Consider the following 13,339-nt stretch of genomic DNA (forward strand, 5'->3'; position numbering starts at 1 on the left):
ATGGACAAATTTTCTAATGTGTTCTTAGATTTGGTTTGCCAGTATTTATTGAGGTTTTTGCATCGATGTTCACGAGTGAGAGTGGCCTGTCATTCTCTTTCTTGGTTGAGTCTTTGTGTGGTTTTTATATTAGGGTAACTGTAGCTTCATAAAAGGAATTTGGCAATGCCTCTTCTGTTTCTATGTTGTGAAATACATTAAGGAGTATAGGTATTAGGTCTTCTTGGAAGTTCTGGTAGAATTCTGCATTGAAACCATAACCTTGATTAAACATCTGCAACCTTGACCATGTGCATGTCTGTAAAGTTTTCAACTTATGACCCATTTTCAGAAGCATTCTTTCTAGTTTGAACTTGCTCAGAGGTAAAAATGATCTAATTGTGGATAATTTGACTAAATGGAACAAAGCAGGCTTTTAAGTGTCTTACAGTGCTTGGAGGAAAATAGATCTAGCTATAAAGCCTATTCTAGCATATATTCTATACATAAAAATTATACAGATAAACAAGAAGTCATCTTCCTGATCATCCACAGATATATGTCCCCATAAGACTGAGATGCAAACATGAGATTACACATACATATCACATGAAATTATACTCTACAATACAATATTGAGAGACACCATAGCTGCTTTAGCAAATGTGAAATTACAGAAAGGAGAAACAGTTTCTAGAACCAGCTGTCCTATAGGCCCTGGCTGAATGGGATTCTCCTCTATCAGAGAATCACTCCTCTGGTGGGTTGACATCTGAACACTTGTTGTCACCAGTGCCAACATAGCCTCTAACTTGAGTTTGATTCTGGACACATACCTTGGATTTGAGTGATATAGAAGTAGAGACAAGCAGATCCCTTGACCTGGTGGCCAGTCAGCCTGCCTAGTGGTGAGCCCCAGTCTCTGTTCACCTCTCAAAATAATGACAGCATGCAGGTTTTGTTCCATTGACAGTAATGATTGTACTACTGAAATTCTTGAGGACTGTAGCTTGTGGAGGACCATTTTTGTCTGTAGTACTAGAGATCTGTGGAAACTTTCTGTACTTTGCACTGATCTTTTCTCTGAAGATAAAATTACTCTGAAAAAGTATATTAAAGGAAAAATACAGAAGAAAACTAAAGAAACAGTGTGTCATTGCTCCTTGCTTTACCGCCATCTGGAAAGTGTTTTTAACTTATTGCCCAAAACTTTATTCTAGCCAATACATATTAGTGCCAAGACACCAAAACAAATAAAAGCCAAATCAATGAAAGTTAAAAGAAAACTCATAAAAACATGGAAATGCACCCTGAGATGCATGTGCATAACTATTACTTGCATGATTTTTTATTTACCAACACCTAGATATAAACCACTAAAATCAAACTTAAAGGAACAAAAATAGAAACAATGTATATTGTCCTTCACAATTACTTCAATGTTTCATTTTTCCAGAATATTGAATTAAGAATGAGAGATACAGCTCAGAGGTTAAGAGCACTGACTACTCTTGTAAAGAACCTGGAATCAGTTCCTAGCATGCATATGGTGACTGTAACTCTAGATTCAGGTTATATGATGTCCTCTTATATCCTCCCCAGCTCCTCTACACATGAGGTGCACAAAATCTTATACAAGTATACTCACATTAATATAAAAATAAAGTAAATCACCTTTATTTTTATTTTATAAAGAACCACATATTTAATGGAGCCATTTATTTCTTATCTAAAATTTCAGGAGCCCTTCTCGAATGAGTTGAAGAATTTTAACCAAGGTTCTATAGTCTTTTCTGTAAAATGTCAGATACATAATATTTCTAGCTTCAGTGAAATACATTCTCTGTTACTATCTGCTTGGCCTCTGCTGCACTGGCAATAGCAAACAAGGGGCTGATTCAACAAACTTGTAGGTACATAAACAGATCAGTGGCCAATTTGATTCAAACTATTTTCTCTGAAGCAAAATTGACCCAGAAGCACTAATTCAATGGGTATGAGCACTCAAGAAAAAGTCTGACCTAAACACTGATATTGGGTATTTCCCTTTTCAAGGTGTGACAATAATGTATAGTTTTGTACTGAAAACTCCACAACTCCATTTCAGATTTCTTAGCTGTAACTGGTAGCATTGACAGAAAATTTTATTACTGAAATTTGTCATTTATCTCTTGAGCTTCTTATGTAGTTAAATTGTGTTTTAAAAACAAAAGTCAAGCTCATTACTAAGAAAGCACAATGGGTTGAGTATTCACGTAGTAAAGGGGCATCCCTTCATTGGCAGAAGATAGATGTTCTGAAAGCTAAGCCCTCAGATAATGCACCAGGATTGCCTTCTGATATCTACTCAAGAGCAGAGCTTCTTCTATTCTATAGTATGATGGTAGAAGATACAAATAATTCCACACTATTTCAGAATTATGTATAATAAAGAGTTATTTATTTAAGGGAGACTTACAAATCACTGTTCTAGGTCACAGTCCTCTGCACAAACTGGAAACAGGAACAGAGTCTAGCAGCTGGAAGTGAGAGCCAGAAGCAAAAGAGTGAGTACAAGCTTTCCAGCTGTGTTAATAGTATAATGGTGTGGGAGGTCCTTTCTGTCTGTGTGTTGCTTTTCTTGGTTAATGAATAGAGAAACTGCCTAGCCCTGTTGATACGGCAGAACTTAGGTAGGTGGAGAAGTTAGAACTGAATGCTGGGAAAAGGAAGGTGGAGAGAGATTTCATGGATCCACTGCCAGTGATAGATGTGTTGGAACTTTGCTGGTAGGCCACGAACTCGTGGCGATACACAGATTAATACAAATGGGCTAAATTACGATGTAAGAGTTAGCCAATAAGAAGTTAGAGCTCATGGGTCAAGCAGTGATTTAATTAATACAGTTTCTGTGTGATTATTTTGGGTATAAGCTAGCCTGGTGGCTGGGAAGAACAAGCAGCCCACCTCCTCCTATAGTATAAGAGACCATGCCCAAGTAAGCTGGTATCTTAAAGACTATTGGGTAAAGGAGCAGAAGGAGCTCCCACAGCACAGAATGGTGTGCCAATGTGGGGATGACCAAATACACTTAAAAGCCTGAGAGAGCTTGGGAAGTTATTCTAGATAGAAAAGAATAGAGTTAGGCATGGCTTCTTGAAAGCAGCACTTTCTCAGGTGGGCTGTGCTTACTAGAGGCAAATGCTCTCATTTAAGAGAGGCTTCCTGACTCAGCTTTAGCTGCAAAATCTTGCAGCTCTTTTGAGAGGTCTTGCCACAAAACACTTAAATGGTGTTGATGAAAATCTGACTGCATACATTTTGGTGGTGGCAGACACCTTGAAATGCCATAGAGTTGTGGCAATAAACATGACTCCAGCCAGTACCTCTGCCATGAGTCTAGACTCTCATAGAAATGCTAAGGAATGGGCTGGATCCAGCTATCAAAGACAAGGCTTTAATCTTAGCCATACCACTTAGCATATTAAAGAGTCATGTGGTCAAAAAAAAGATAGATACAGTAAAGATAGATTCAAAGACAAAAAAAGCCTTTCAGAATCTATGCAAATGTCAGCATGGCCTCCAACTCCATCTACCTCTAGAACTGCTTTCATGAAGCCATCCTTGATTCCTATGATCTCAAATCCAATGGGTGCTTAGAGATTTTAGAAGTCATATTGATTCAGATGAGCATTATGTTTCTCAAGCTTAGTAAATACAAATATGAAAGAATCTCTGATATTGTTGTGTTATGGTGCTATGTCACATGTATTCATTGAGTGCTTATAGCCTATAGATATCAGAAGTATTAGTGTTACATCTGAAAAGATAACAAACAAAATGGAAAACTAATCACATCACTGAATCAGTATGAGGGTGTATTATTCTATACTCTAAAACTTTCTGAGGTATGTTATAAAATATAATTTAAAAGCTGGTTAAAATGATCACAAAAAATTAGTACTTAAATATTTTAAATAGATGGGATTTTTACTTGCTTCACATAAAGAAATGAATTGAATCAAAATTTGAATTGTAAACAATATATTCTGTGCTTACAATTCAAATTTTAAATTTTGGAACTCAGATCTATATGTAACTGAATATTAGTAAAAAAATTACCAAAACACTTGAAATTACAGAAGTTTGTTTGCATACATGTAAGTAAATATTCATCTGCTCAAATAGTTGTACATCAACATTTGTACAAATCAAACCAAAGAAAATAAGGGACAAAGTCATCTAGAAATCTTTTTAGTTGCAAATAATTAACTAGAAATTATTTAATTTCACAAACATACTACCTCTTTGCTGTTAACAATTAGTATGGGTTTGTCTGTTTACTCAATGGAGAAAGAGCAAAAATTACAAACCAATTTCAAAATACAGAGCCACATCACATATTGGTTTCATTGCTGGGCACTAGTTGCAAACCAATGACTAAGCAATCTCAGCTCTATTCTCATGGGTGTTTTCAGCCTGGCTTGGACACCACCACATCTCCTTTAATCATTCATCCTGGTCACATTCTTCCTCTTCTCTGAGTTATATTTTCTTCTCTGGAGTTTGTGTTGCTATTGTGAGTCACTTGTCATTATGAGTCACTCCATTGTGAGTCACTCACTGTAATATGTGCCTCAGCTACCAGTTTTCTGAAATTCTTATCCTAGATTCTTTAAAAAGAAATGTATAGGTCTTGTTCTTCAAATTCCAAGTGACTTGACTCACTTAGTATTTACTTCATTTTGGATTTATTAATTCATTTACCTTTTCAGTTTGCTATTCATTAACAGCTTTTATTCCACATCTACTTGCCAGGATCTATAATATTTCTGAAGGACAAAAAATTAGACATCAACATTATTCAATGGTCATGAAATATATGATTATGACAAAATACTAAATCATACAATAAAATTTAATTTGTTGTTCTTGCAGTTCAAAGTAGTGACAAGCCCTGACTTTAGAGACCAGCAAATTCTTTATTATGGAGCTAGCAATTCAGCTGACGCTTAAAGAATGGTTTCAATTTAACCTCAGTGACATTGAAGGAAAGAGTATTTCATCTAATACGTGGGAAACACAAAGACTTCTGCGCATTTAGGTATTAATTCATGCTGGTAGGGTGAGAAAGTAAGTTTTAACAGTGGAAACAATAGTGTATGAAGCTGGGAAAGTAATGCTTTAAATGAGAGAGATTATAATTGAATTATTTTGCTTGATTATATCATTTATTTCATGTGATTCTAGAAAACTAAACCTTCACATGTGTTCAGATTTTTTATATTATTTCAAAAGATATAGATTTTTATAAAGCATGAATTTCTTTGAAGGAATTCAAAAAAGAAATACCATAATGCTTGACATCTCTGACTTTAAAAGGTTACTTACTTCACAGCTACTGAAATTTTTAGCTAAAACAAACTAATAAAAAAGGTTGAGAGGCAGAAGAGAAAAATATTACAATCCTCTGGACAATATTTGAGAGTCTGGATATAGCTGAGGAAATGACAGGACAAATCTACAGAATGAAATATCAATATTTCAATGCCGGGAAGGGAGAGAGTATATAAGAAGTCGTGGTTAACAGTGGGAGTTGGGTTACCTCTGACTCTTTTTACTGCTTTGGGTATAATTTTCCTCCTACTGGGTTGACTAGTTCAGCCTTACTAGGAAAAATGGTGCCTAATTTTATTTCAACATTATATACCCTGTTTGGTTGATATTCCTGAGAAGTCTGACCTTTTCTAAAGAGAAATGGAGGAAGGGTGGATAAAGTTTTGGGTGGGAGCAAAGAAGGAAGGGAAAACTGCATTCAGGATTTAATATATACATTTAAAAATATTTAATAATGATATATATTATATAAGGGAAAAGTGGTTGTTGAGGGAAGACACAGATTCCTCCTAATTTTTCTTTTGATTTTAATTTGATAACAAAATGGGCTTTGGGTGTCACGAACAAGAAAAACAAATATGGAAGGGGCACAGAACAACATGCTGTAACAGATCGAAGAAGGCAGTGGAGTTCTGCATAGGGGGTATAATTTTATTGCAGAGAATTGTTCTATATCAGTGGTCCACAATTTTCCTAATTCTGCAACTCTTTAATACAGTTCCTCACACTGCAGTGACTCCAACCATAAAATTATTTTCATTGCTACTTTAAAAGTGTAATTTTGCTACTGTTATCAATCATAATGTAAATATTTTTGGAGACAGAGGCTTGCCAAAGGGGTCTCAATCTACAGGTTAAACACTATTGTTCGAGATGATTTTTGAAGCCATTCATTTCTGACCTATTTATAAATAATCAAAAACTGAGCCTTACAAACCCTAGGACTATATGAGATGTGGCAGATAGTAAAAGAAATAGAAGGAAATTGTTCTCCCTCTAATAGCCTATGTTCATTGCCTCATAATTTGGTTTAGAATAAACACTGGGTGGTAAATAAAAGTTCTAAGGAAAAGTTTTTAAGGGGATGTCAATAGCATTCAACTCTTTCATTACGTGTCTGAATAAGTTTTAATTCAACTTTGCCACTTCAGGCCTTCCTTCTTTCTACGCAAATCGCCAGTTATTTACCATTAACTGAATTTCAGTTATCCATGGTGGGCTTTTATTTTTTGTGAGAAAAGAAGACCAAGTAACTGTTTGATTATGGAGTTTAACTGAGAGTTACACTTATATCATTTTAGAGGGAGCAGAAGTTAGAGTCACAGAAGACATAGTCTGTTTTATAAAATATTACTTTAAAATGGTGGCTAATTGTGTACTGATCCAAAAGAGCCTTTCATAAGGAAAGCTATAAATATATCATATTAGCAAAATGGTATTTCCATAAACAAAGCAAAAAATTTGCTTTCACGAATAACTCTAGAATTAAAGTAGATATTAGAGCAAAATACAACAAATACAGTGTTAACCTTCATAAATACCTATTGAAACTTCTCTTGGAGACAGGGCCCTCGGAGAGAACATTGCATGTTAATTAATGTTATGAAGGAGAAGAAGCCACCACAGGAGCTATTAACTTAAGTGTCCCAAATCAGATGCTGGAGATGCCATTGTGAATGTTACAGATGAGGGCTGGGGAGTCTCCCAAGGGAAGCGTCACATGTCCATGGCTGCCACCTGCCTCATATATAAACTATTAGTGAACTCTAGATGAGTGTGCACATTTTTATATAAATGCTTGAAGTTGAGATCTCTAAAATATTCAATGTCTGTAAAAATTTGTAAGTTAAAATAGTTTTGATATTTTATCAGACTCCAGGAAGAGTGACTAACATTAAGAAAAGCAAGTGTTTTGATAATTATTGATGTTTTTGTATACACCTTCATTGGTTCCCCCTCTTTTTTAAAAAAAAACATTTCTATGCATTTAAATTATTTCTTACAAGGACTTTGTAAAAGAGTGCTTGGAACATGTTTTCTATTTCTAACATGACTAGTGATTTGTTGAAACTCCCAGCATGCATATTTAACTTGAAGTATCATTTTTATTATTTTGAACAATAAAAGAAAATTTAAACCCATACACAAAATGAAGAAAATACCCAACAACAAATGCTGATGATGTTGGTCATTAACTGTTGGTGTGACTACAAACTGGTAGAGACACTCTGGAAATCCAGTTAGAGAGTCCTCAAAAAGTTAAAAATAAATCTGTCACATGACCCAGGTATTTGACTTCATAGCATATACCCAAAGGACTCACTGCCCTACTCTACAGATATTTGCTCAGCCATGTCCGTTGCTGATCTATTCACAATAGATAGGAAAAGCAAACCACTTAAAGGGCTTTCAACTGATGAGTGGAAAATGCAAATATGCTAATGCACACAATGGATTGCTATAGCTGTAAAGAAAAATTAAATCATGAAATTTGCAGGTGGGTAAGTGGAGCTAGAAAATGTTAACTGTGGTAACTCAGACCCAGAAAAACAAATTCCAGATATTTGTTCTCAGTTTGTGTTTCTGGTTCCAGTTCTTCATGTTAGTATATAACCTGAAGCGACTACAGAAACTAGATACATAAATGATGGAGGAAGGTCATTGGTAATAAACAAACTGCCTTGGCCCATTTTGATAGGCCATCCCTGAGGTGGATGGAATAGGCAGAACAGAATGCTGGGAGGAAGAGGAAGTGAGCTCAGAGGTCATGCTTCCCTCTCCCAGGCAGACACACGCAATGAAGCAAGCTGCCAGGTCAGACATGCTGAATCTTTCCAGGTAAGACCGGTGCTACACAGTTCATTAGAGATGGGTTGATCGGGATATCAGAATTAGCCAGTAAGGGCTAGAGCTAATGGGCTAAGCAGTGTTTAAAAGAATACAGTGTCTGTGTAATTATTTCGGGGCATAAACTAGCAGGAGGCCGGGGTGCTGGGGATGCAGCCCCGCAGCTCTTATTACTACACATAAAAAGAGATCATATTGGTTGGGAAGGAGCTCTGGAGAATGGAATAAGAGAATACAGGCAATATGGAGTGGGAAATGGGGAAAACCTGGGAATTTAACTGGAGATGGAGCAGGAGGACAATATAGGAGATAAATGAGTTATAACTAGCATTAAAGATTTCTGAAAAGTTTTAAGAAATCATTATCTCACAGATTTATCTAAAATTATACACATAAAACATATTTGTATATGTGTCTATGTCTGAATGTATAGTTCAAATGAAGCTTTGCCACTTGGGATAGCAATAGCTCACTCAAGAATTATATCAAAGGGCCGGGAGGTGGTGGCGCACGCCTGTAATCCCAGCACTCGGGAGGCAGAGGCAGGCGGATCTCTGTGAGTTCGAGACCAGCCTGGTCTACAGAGCTAGTTCCAGGACAGGCTCCAAAACCACAGAGAAACCTTGTCTTGAAAAAAACCAAAAAAAAAAAAAAAAAAAAAGAATTATATCAAACCAAAACTCCAGCACAGGCATAGAGTTGTTGGTCATGGGAGTCCAAGAGATATCCACACAATATTAGCTACTGCTGTGGCCTTTGCTTGCCTCCTAGAAGTTAAAGGTAAGTCCTTATTATTGAAGACAGCATTCACTTCTAGCCCAGGACTTAGAGGAATTGTGCTGAATTTTTCTGAAAAGCTTTCTCCCTGAGGAATAGATTCCACAACATCAAGAGGTACTATGCAAGCTGCTAAGGGAGAAAATGAAAAGGATCAACAGTGCCAGACAGCTGCAATGTCTATGAGCCACAACAATGACCAATATTGCAAGACGGCCCCAGAGGCTGAGTAATAGAATTTATATCTTGAAGGCAACTACAGCTGTCTAATTTGACTTAAGGCCCACTCAACAGGATGGAATTCTGGAACTGCCTATGGCCTATGAGATCATGAAACTTAGAGGAAAACCTACTACCGTTTTCCCAAACTAGTATAATCTTTAAATGCATTTTTAATACTTATTCCTATTGCATGCACAGAAAAATAAAATTTTCACACCTCATTGCACAAGCTTTTTTTTCAACAGATGGAAACCTTTACAGAAACCTATAACTGGTCAAAATATGGAGAACAGCTGACTGAGCTGTGCTCAAACTATACTGGTATATGGATACATCAAGGTGATGTATCTATAAAACAATCCCTACCCCTAAGGAACCATCTCAAAAGGGAGAAAGATTGTAAGAACCACAGGACTAGGAAGTTTTCTGACTGGAGCTTACACTCATAAAATCTCAACAACATTCATTTGTGTGTGTGTGTGTGTGTGTGTGTGTGTAGAACTAAAATAAAGGAAGACATGAATTTGGGACCATTTGGGAGGATATAGACATGGAAGGGATTGGAGCAAGGAGAAGTGATATAATTATACTTTAATTAAATTAATAAAAATAAAGGTGAAAATGCAATTGGGTGCATTGAGCAATTTTGATCTAAAGAAATATATACAATACTAATATATTTCAATACTCCATAGACAATATTATGATCTCTTTTGAGCTGATTGCCTATTAGTCACTAAATATTCATGTTATATTCAGTACTGTTATTCTTTTAAAAGTAGATTTATTAAAAACTACTTCATATATATGAATCTACTTTTAATCTCAGCACTTGAGAAACAGAGGCAAGCAGATCTCCATGTACAAAATCAGTCTGATCTATAAGCATTTTTTTTAGGCTATCAAGAGCTACAAAGTGAGATACTATCTCAAAAAACTAAATTAAAATTAATTATTTAAAGTTTACAATTCATGGATATTTTATTATGATCACAGAATCATCTTCACTATCAATTTTGGAACATTTGTATTACCCACCAAAAGAAATTGTATAGCTAACTATTTCCCAATATCTAGCCTGTGTACCCTTTATAAACCTTGCTTATAAAAATAGACTTACACTTTAGATTGTGTTTTAAAAAGTGGAAATCACATAATATATATTCTTTTTGTTTAATTTCTTTCAGACTATTTTCAAAATTTGCTAATGTTGGGGCTTTGTCAGTGCTCTCTGTGAATACTAGTCCTTTGTTATATGCTGTATTAATGTTCAGTATTGCCATAGCTAAGTTCTACAAATAGGTGTCTTCAAACAACTGAAATGTGCAAATCCAAACTTCTTTGAAATTTCATCTTTTATCAATGAGAATGGCCAAGATCAATAAATAAAAATGACAGCTCATGCTAGTGAGGATGTGAGCTAAGGGGAATGCTCATCCATTGTTGGTGGGACAGAAACTTGTAGAGACACTATGGAAAACAGTGTGCTACTTTAGGAAACTGAGAACTGATTTACCTCAAGATCCAGATATACCACTCTTGGACATATACTCAAAGGACTTTATATTTTACTACAGAGACATGTGTTATCCATGTTCATTGCTGTTTTATTCATAATAGCCAGAAATTGGAAATAAACCAGATGTCCATCTATGGATGAGCAGATAAAATGTGGCACTTTTACACAATAATCTTTATTTACTCAGCTAAACAAGCAAACAAATTCCCAACTCAACCAAACTAGTTAAAAATAATAAAACAAAAACAAAAGCTCTAAATCATGATATTTGCACATAAATGGATAGAACTATTAAAAAATCCATCCTGAGTGAGGTAAGCCTACCAGGCCATAAAGAGTCAACCTGGACTCTGCCTGGAGCTGGCAAAGGCCCTGTCTGTGCCTAGCCAATAAGGAGCAACCAAGCTGTGTTTCCTGAGTGCCTAGCAACAGGTGCTGTCAGAGGTCTAGCCAATGAGAAATGAGCATGAGTTGTCACCTGGCAACCCATCAGAATGCCTGCATGCTGGGAGGGTATTGTTAAATAAATAAGTCTGCTATAAACCTTCTACCTGACTCCTGGCATCTGTGTTCTTAGACATCAAGACTTTTCACCCCCTCCCCCAAAGAAGACGTTAGGACCCAGCAATAGTAACCCAGACCCCAAAAGACAGATATGGTATGTATTCACTTATATGTGGAAGGGTTCAATAAGCAGACTAAACTCTTATAACCATGGAGACTAGGTATAGAGTAAGGGAGTGGAGTTGGAGTTGGGGAAGAACTCCCTAGGAAAGGAAAAGAGAATTAATAGCTATGGATTAGGGGAAGAAGGACTGAATTGTAAGAATAAAACAGGGAGATGAGAGAAGGGGAAGGAAGAGAGTATAGGGAAGGTCAGCTTAAACTAAGAGTTAGTTGAAGATTTATATAGAAAACTAATATGGTACAAGCATTTTAAAATGCACCCATTTATGAAAGAAATTTAATAGGAATCTTCAGATGGAAATATCAAAGCACCAAATAGACTTCTCAATCTCATCAAATGAAACCCCAAGTTCCTGGAATAGGTTACATCCAATCGAGTTGTTGAACAAAGGCAGCCATGGAAACCCCCAAACAAGCCAGGCTATTGCCAAGAATGTTGCTTTCCAAAAATGGACATCAAGGCCCTACTGCCGAAGACAACATCTGTATAACACAGTGAGTGTGGAGCAGCCACACTGGTGCCTACTCAGAGCCTTCATCCCTACTGACTAGTGTTCATGGTACTGAAAGTACCACTTTACCAAAGTCTTCACTCTGGCAAAGGAGAAAGGCAACACCATCTCAGCTGCAAACCCTTTCATCTACAATGAAGAACTGCCTACAACGTAGGCTGGTGCAAGAGTGCCTCAAAAGCTGTGAGAACTCTCAACCACTCTCTGTTTGGAATTAAGGCCCACTCCATAAGATGGAACCTGTCTGACACTGTTTGGAAGTACAAGTACCAAGACCAGATAGGCAATGGGCCTAGGGGGAAGGACTGTTCTGTTAAAGAACACTAGTAATAAATGACTCCTAGTGAAATTTTGCTATAACCATAGGTCGGTGTTTTACTCAGCATCATCAGATGGCTTTTGCTGCAGTAGATGGAAACAAGTATAGAGACCTACAACTAGCTAAGGGCAAAGAGTGAGAAACCTTGGAATATTCCATCCAAAATGGGATGTCTCTATAAGTTCCCTCTCCACAGTGCTTAGAGAAGAGGAGGCAAAAAGGTTGTAAGAGCCAGGAGGAAAGGAAAACATCATCAAGGATATTGACCTGCAGGGTTCTTTCTGCTCTGTCTTACTTGGTTTTGGTACTATAGTCAAGATCATTGAGATCTAGGAACAACAGGAAGCAGAAAGATTGTAAGAGCCAATAGGGATCGAGAACACCAAGGAGATGAGGTCTTCTGAACACTTCAGGACTGACACAAGTATGAGCTCACAGAGAACATGGCAGCATGCATAGGGTATATACTCAGATCTAAGTCAAATGGAGTCCCAGTGCTCTGGGAAGTAAACACAAGCTCCCATGTCCTATCCAGAAGCTATCTCCAATTGAAAACTGCTTACAGGAGAAAAATTTTCTCCAATAGACTCTCATTGGGCACAAACAAGCACCCATAGGGCCTCCTCAAAGGACCACCTTTGCCTGCAATGATACCACAAGGACTTGTTAGTGTTCCAGCAGTATTAGTGGTCCATGTTGCTCAGCCAGTCCTTGGTGGAACCTGTGACCCACATGGATGTATGCAGTCTGTCTTGTTGTCTGATGCCTTGGTGATGTCCTTGGGTGTTATTGATATGGGAAGTCCTTCTGTGTATGTGTTGCTTTTATTGGTTAATGAATAAAGCTTCTTCCAGTCAGTGGCTTAACAGAGTAAATCCAGGTAGGAAATCCAAACATAGATGTAGAGAGAGAGAGGGAGGGAGGGAGAGAGAGAGAGAGAGAGAGACAGAGAGAGAGAGACAGAGAGACAGAGAGAGAGACAGAGACAGAGAGAGAGAGAGAGAGAGAGAGAGAGAGAGAGAGAGAGAGAGTAGACAGAGTCATGCAGAAACCATGTAGCCGCCAGAGGTGCTAGAACTTTCCCCGGTAAGCCACTGTCAT

Source organism: Microtus oregoni, unplaced genomic scaffold (assembly GCF_018167655.1).
Source record: "Microtus oregoni isolate MIOR12 unplaced genomic scaffold, Mior012 000034F_ref0000314, whole genome shotgun sequence".
In the NCBI taxonomy this organism is placed as follows: domain Eukaryota; kingdom Metazoa; phylum Chordata; class Mammalia; order Rodentia; family Cricetidae; genus Microtus; species Microtus oregoni.